Source organism: Schistocerca americana, unplaced genomic scaffold (genome assembly GCF_021461395.2).
Source record: "Schistocerca americana isolate TAMUIC-IGC-003095 unplaced genomic scaffold, iqSchAmer2.1 HiC_scaffold_340, whole genome shotgun sequence".
Taxonomy (NCBI): domain Eukaryota; kingdom Metazoa; phylum Arthropoda; class Insecta; order Orthoptera; family Acrididae; genus Schistocerca; species Schistocerca americana.
In genome coordinates, this window is record NW_025726061.1 from 125,001 (window position 1) to 130,000 (window position 5,000).

At 52.3% G+C, this 5,000-nt stretch overlaps 1 non-coding gene across 1 annotated transcript in view; it reads left to right on the forward strand.

Moving 5' to 3' along the window:
- Positions 1–3,585: 3,585 nt before the first annotated feature.
- The window catches only part of LOC124580671, a 1,910-nt gene continuing 495 nt past the window's right edge, over positions 3,586–5,000 (forward strand). The window contains exon 1 of the ribosomal RNA XR_006973228.1: positions 3,586–5,000. This exon is cut by the window's right edge and continues 495 nt beyond it. This is a non-coding gene — a ribosomal RNA (small subunit ribosomal RNA).

Genomic DNA, 5,000 nt, shown 5'->3' on the forward strand with positions numbered 1-5,000 from the left:
CTATGTCGTACCGTAACCTAACCTATGTCGTACCGTAACCTAACCTATGTCGTACCGTAACCTAACCTATGTCGTACCGTAACCTAACCTATGTCGTACCGTAACCTAACCTATGTCGTACCGTAACCTAACCTATGTCGTACCTTAACCTAACCTATGTCGTACCTTAACCTAACCTATGTCGTACCTTAACCTAACCTATGTCGTACCTTAACCTAACCTATGTCGTACCTTAACCTAACCTATGTCGTACCTTAACCTAACCTATGTCGTACCTTAACCTAACCTATGTCGTACCTTAACCTAACCTATGTCGTACCTTAACCTAACCTATGTCGTACCTTAACCTAACCTATGTCGTACCTTAACCTAACCTATGTCGTACCTTAACCTAACCTATGTCGTACCTTAACCTAACCTATGTCGTACCTTAACCTAACCTATGTCGTACCTTAACCTAACCTATGTCGTACCTTAACCTAACCTATGTCGTACCTTAACCTAACCTATGTCGTACCTTAACCTAACCTATGTCGTACCTTAACCTAACCTATGTCGTACCTTAACCTAACCTATGTCGTACCTTAACCTAACCTATGTCGTACCTTAACCTAACCTATGTCGTACCTTAACCTAACCTATGTCGTACCTTAACCTAACCTATGTCGTACCTTAACCTAACCTATGTCGTACCTTAACCTAACCTATGTCGTACCTTAACCTAACCTATGTCGTACCTTAACCTAACCTATGTCGTACCTTAACCTAACCTATGTCGTACCTTAACCTAACCTATGTCGTACCTTAACCTAACCTGTATTGCGCCTTAACCTAACCTGTATTGCGCCTTAACCTAACCTGTATTGCGCCTTAACGTAACCTGTATTGCGCCTTAACGTAACCTGTATTGCGCCTTAACGTAACCTGTATTGCGCCTTAACGTAACCTGTATTGCGCCTTAACGTAACCTGTATTGCGCCTTAACGTAACCTGTATTGCGCCTTAACGTAACCTGTATTGCGCCTTAACGTAACCTGTATTGCGCCTTAACGTAACCTGTATTGCGCCTTAACGTAACCTGTATTGCGCCTTAACGTAACCTGTATTGCGCCTTAACGTAACCTGTATTGCGCCTTAACGTAACCTGTATTGCGCCTTAACGTAACCTGTATTGCGCCTTAACGTAACCTGTATTGCGCCTTAACGTAACCTGTATTGCGCCTTAACGTAACCTGTATTGCGCCTTAACGTAACCTGTATTGCGCCTTAACGTAACCTGCATTGCGCCTTAACGTAACCTGCATTGCGCCTTAACGTAACCTGTATTGCGCCTTAACGTAACCTGTATTGCGCCTTAACGTAACCTGTATTGCGCCTTAACGTAACCTGTATTGCGCCTTAACGTAACCTGTATTGCGCCTTAACGTAACCTGTATTGCGCCTTAACGTAACCGATATTGCGCCTTAACGTAACCTATATTGCGCCGTAACGTAACCTATATTGCGCCGTAACGTAACCCACATTGCCCCTTAACGTAACCCACATTGCCCCTTAACGTAACCCACATTGCCCCTTAACGTAACCCAACACACGTTGGGCCTTAACCCAACACACGTTGGGCCTTAACCCAACACACGTTGGGCCTTAACCCAACACACGTTGGGCCTTAACCCAACACACGTTGGGCCTTAACCCAACACACGTTGGGCCTTAACCCAACACACGTTGGGCCTTAACCCAACACACGTTGGGCCTTAACCCAACACACGTTGGGCCTTAACCCAACACACGTTGGGCCTTAACCCAACACACGTTGGGCCTTAACCCAACACACGTTGGGCCTTAACCCAACACACGTTGGGCCTTAACCTGCTCTGTAATTGTCATACGACGCGTTAAATTAGTGTAGTGTTGCCTAACTGCAACCCCCGCAATATAGTTTGCTACTCGCACTGCCCGGTCCCCAGTGTATCGCTTCATGTTAAACACCTTGCAGCTATACACTGTAATGTGGATGGCAGCAGGACGTACATGCTCAATGCCCTTTGCAGTTGTTCATTGGCATTTGCAGTTGTTCATTGGCATTCGCATGTGCGAAGCACTTAGCCTACGCTGTGGTACGGCCTGTGTCAACTGTCCGCTGATGTTGTACGTCCAAATCACACACTGTACTGCACATTGGTCCTCATGTACTGAATGATACATCGTGGTACATGTGACCGTACAACGACTGCGCCAACAACGGCGAACCATGCGGTCCAAATGTTGTGCACTCAGCTACGTGTCGTCTCCCTATAAGAGCTGGATTGCAGTGTGGTATGCCCTGGATGGCGATCAGCATGAGCCGTCTGTTGATGTAGTGGCGCGTGTTGTCAGACGTAGTCGTCTCTTCTCACACACCGTGATAGCATGGTGCACTGCGTTCCACATCTGCGACATGCGACAGAGGCCGGTTGACAGTCGTTCGCGCAATGGACATCGCATACGTACGGGGGCCACCTTCCACGTGTTCGCGAAGCGTGCACATGTTGTTGCGTGTATGTGGGCAGACATAGTGTGTCGTGACACCTGACACAGGCATGCAACAATCGTTGAATTTGCAAATGGCGATGGACGCCTACGTTTGCTGGTGACGTTATGCAAATGAACAACTGGTAAACCGTTGTGGTGCGGTTGTTCTCGCTAGAGGTGAATCAGTGATGGCGACGATCGGTTGAGCTACCAACCGGTTGTTCCAGCGATACCCACCATGCCCACGAACGTGAATGGCATCTGGGTGTGAAGCGATACGCGGCGGTGGCTGGGTGGGACCGTCCCCGGCCGGTGAGGGGGGGCCTCCCGGCGTGCTGGCCGCGCGGTGCGTGGGCGCACGCGCTACAGCCGGCTGGTGGGGGCGGCCAGTGGCAGGCGCGCCGGCCGACGGAGGCGGCAGGCGGCGCAGCTGCGCGCCGGCGCACCCTGCACGCGGCGCCGTGCGGCCAAAGTAGGTCCTCGCGGGCCCGGTGCGAAGCGCGGTGGACATCTGCAGTGTGCTGGTCCGATTGAGGACTGTGTGCGCTGAGGATGCGCCGCCGCCCGGCGCTCGGCGCCGCGACGCCGTCTGCTGCTCGGTCGCCTCTGCGGTTCTCGCAGGTGGTTTGTATCGCAGCTGTGCGGACGTGTTGGCGCGTGCGCTGTGCTGGGAGAGTTCGCTTCGGCACCCAAGTGGGGCTTTTGTCCTTCTGTGGCGCTGGCGTTGGAGCTGCCGGTCACCGTAGGTGGCGCGTGTTGTCTCCCGCCGGCAATGCCACGACAGCACGCTCCCGGGCCTCTGTCGGCAGCGGCAAGCTCAGTTGGGAGCACGGGTGGTCGCACCTAAAGCGTCTACTCGCCAAACTCCGGGCGATTGCGCCTCTCTCGAACCCGACCAAGTACTTAGGACGGCGCTGCGCGCCGCCGGGACCTGAGAGGGTTTCGAGGTGTATTGTGCAGGGGAGCTCAGCCTCCTCCTGTTTGCAGAATAATTGAGCGGACGCTTGCGTGTTCGCGCGGGCCCCCGGGACACACTCCCGGGCGGCCGGCTGCTCAGCTCTAGTTGACGCAGCTCCCTGGTTGATCCTGCCAGTAGTCATATGCTTGTCTCAAAGATTAAGCCATGCATGTCTCAGTACAAGCCGCATTAAGGTGAAACCGCGAATGGCTCATTAAATCAGTTATGGTTCCTTAGATCGTACCCACGTTACTTGGATAACTGTGGTAATTCTAGAGCTAATACATGCAAACAGAGTCCCGACCAGAGATGGAAGGGACGCTTTTATTAGATCAAAACCAATCGGTCGGCTCGTCCGGTCCGTTTGCCTTGGTGACTCTGAATAACTTTGGGCTGATCGCACGGTCCTCGTACCGGCGACGCATCTTTCAAATGTCTGCCTTATCAACTGTCGATGGTAGGTTCTGCGCCTACCATGGTTGTAACGGGTAACGGGGAATCAGGGTTCGATTCCGGAGAGGGAGCCTGAGAAACGGCTACCACATCCAAGGAAGGCAGCAGGCGCGCAAATTACCCACTCCCGGCACGGGGAGGTAGTGACGAAAAATAACGATACGGGACTCATCCGAGGCCCCGTAATCGGAATGAGTACACTTTAAATCCTTTAACGAGTATCTATTGGAGGGCAAGTCTGGTGCCAGCAGCCGCGGTAATTCCAGCTCCAATAGCGTATATTAAAGTTGTTGCGGTTAAAAAGCTCGTAGTTGGATTTGTGTCCCACGCTGTTGGTTCACCGCCCGTCGGTGTTTAACTGGCATGTATCGTGGGACGTCCTGCCGGTGGGGCGAGCCGAAGGCGTGCGACGCGCCTCGTGCGTGCTCGTGCATCCCGAGGCGGACCCCGTTGCAATCCTACCAGGGTGCTCTTGAGTGAGTGTCTCGGTGGGCCGGCACGTTTACTTTGAACAAATTAGAGTGCTTAAAGCAGGCAAGCCCGCCTGAATACTGTGTGCATGGAATAATGGAATAGGACCTCGGTTCTATTTTGTTGGTTTTCGGAACCCGAGGTAATGATTAATAGGGACAGGCGGGGGCATTCGTATTGCGACGTTAGAGGTGAAATTCTTGGATCGTCGCAAGACGAACAGAAGCGAAAGCATTTGCCAAGTATGTTTTCATTAATCAAGAACGAAAGTTAGAGGTTCGAAGGCGATCAGATACCGCCCTAGTTCTAACCATAAACGATGCCAGCCAGCGATCCGCCGCAGTTCCTCCGATGACTCGGCGGGCAGCCTCCGGGAAACCAAAGCTTTTGGGTTCCGGGGGAAGTATGGTTGCAAAGCTGAAACTTAAAGGAATTGACGGAAGGGCACCACCAGGAGTGGAGCCTGCGGCTTAATTTGACTCAACACGGGAAACCTCACCAGGCCCGGACACCGGAAGGATTGACAGATTGATAGCTCTTTCTTGATTCGGTGGGTGGTGGTGCATGGCCGTTCTTAGTTGGTGGAGCGATTTGTCTGGTTAATTC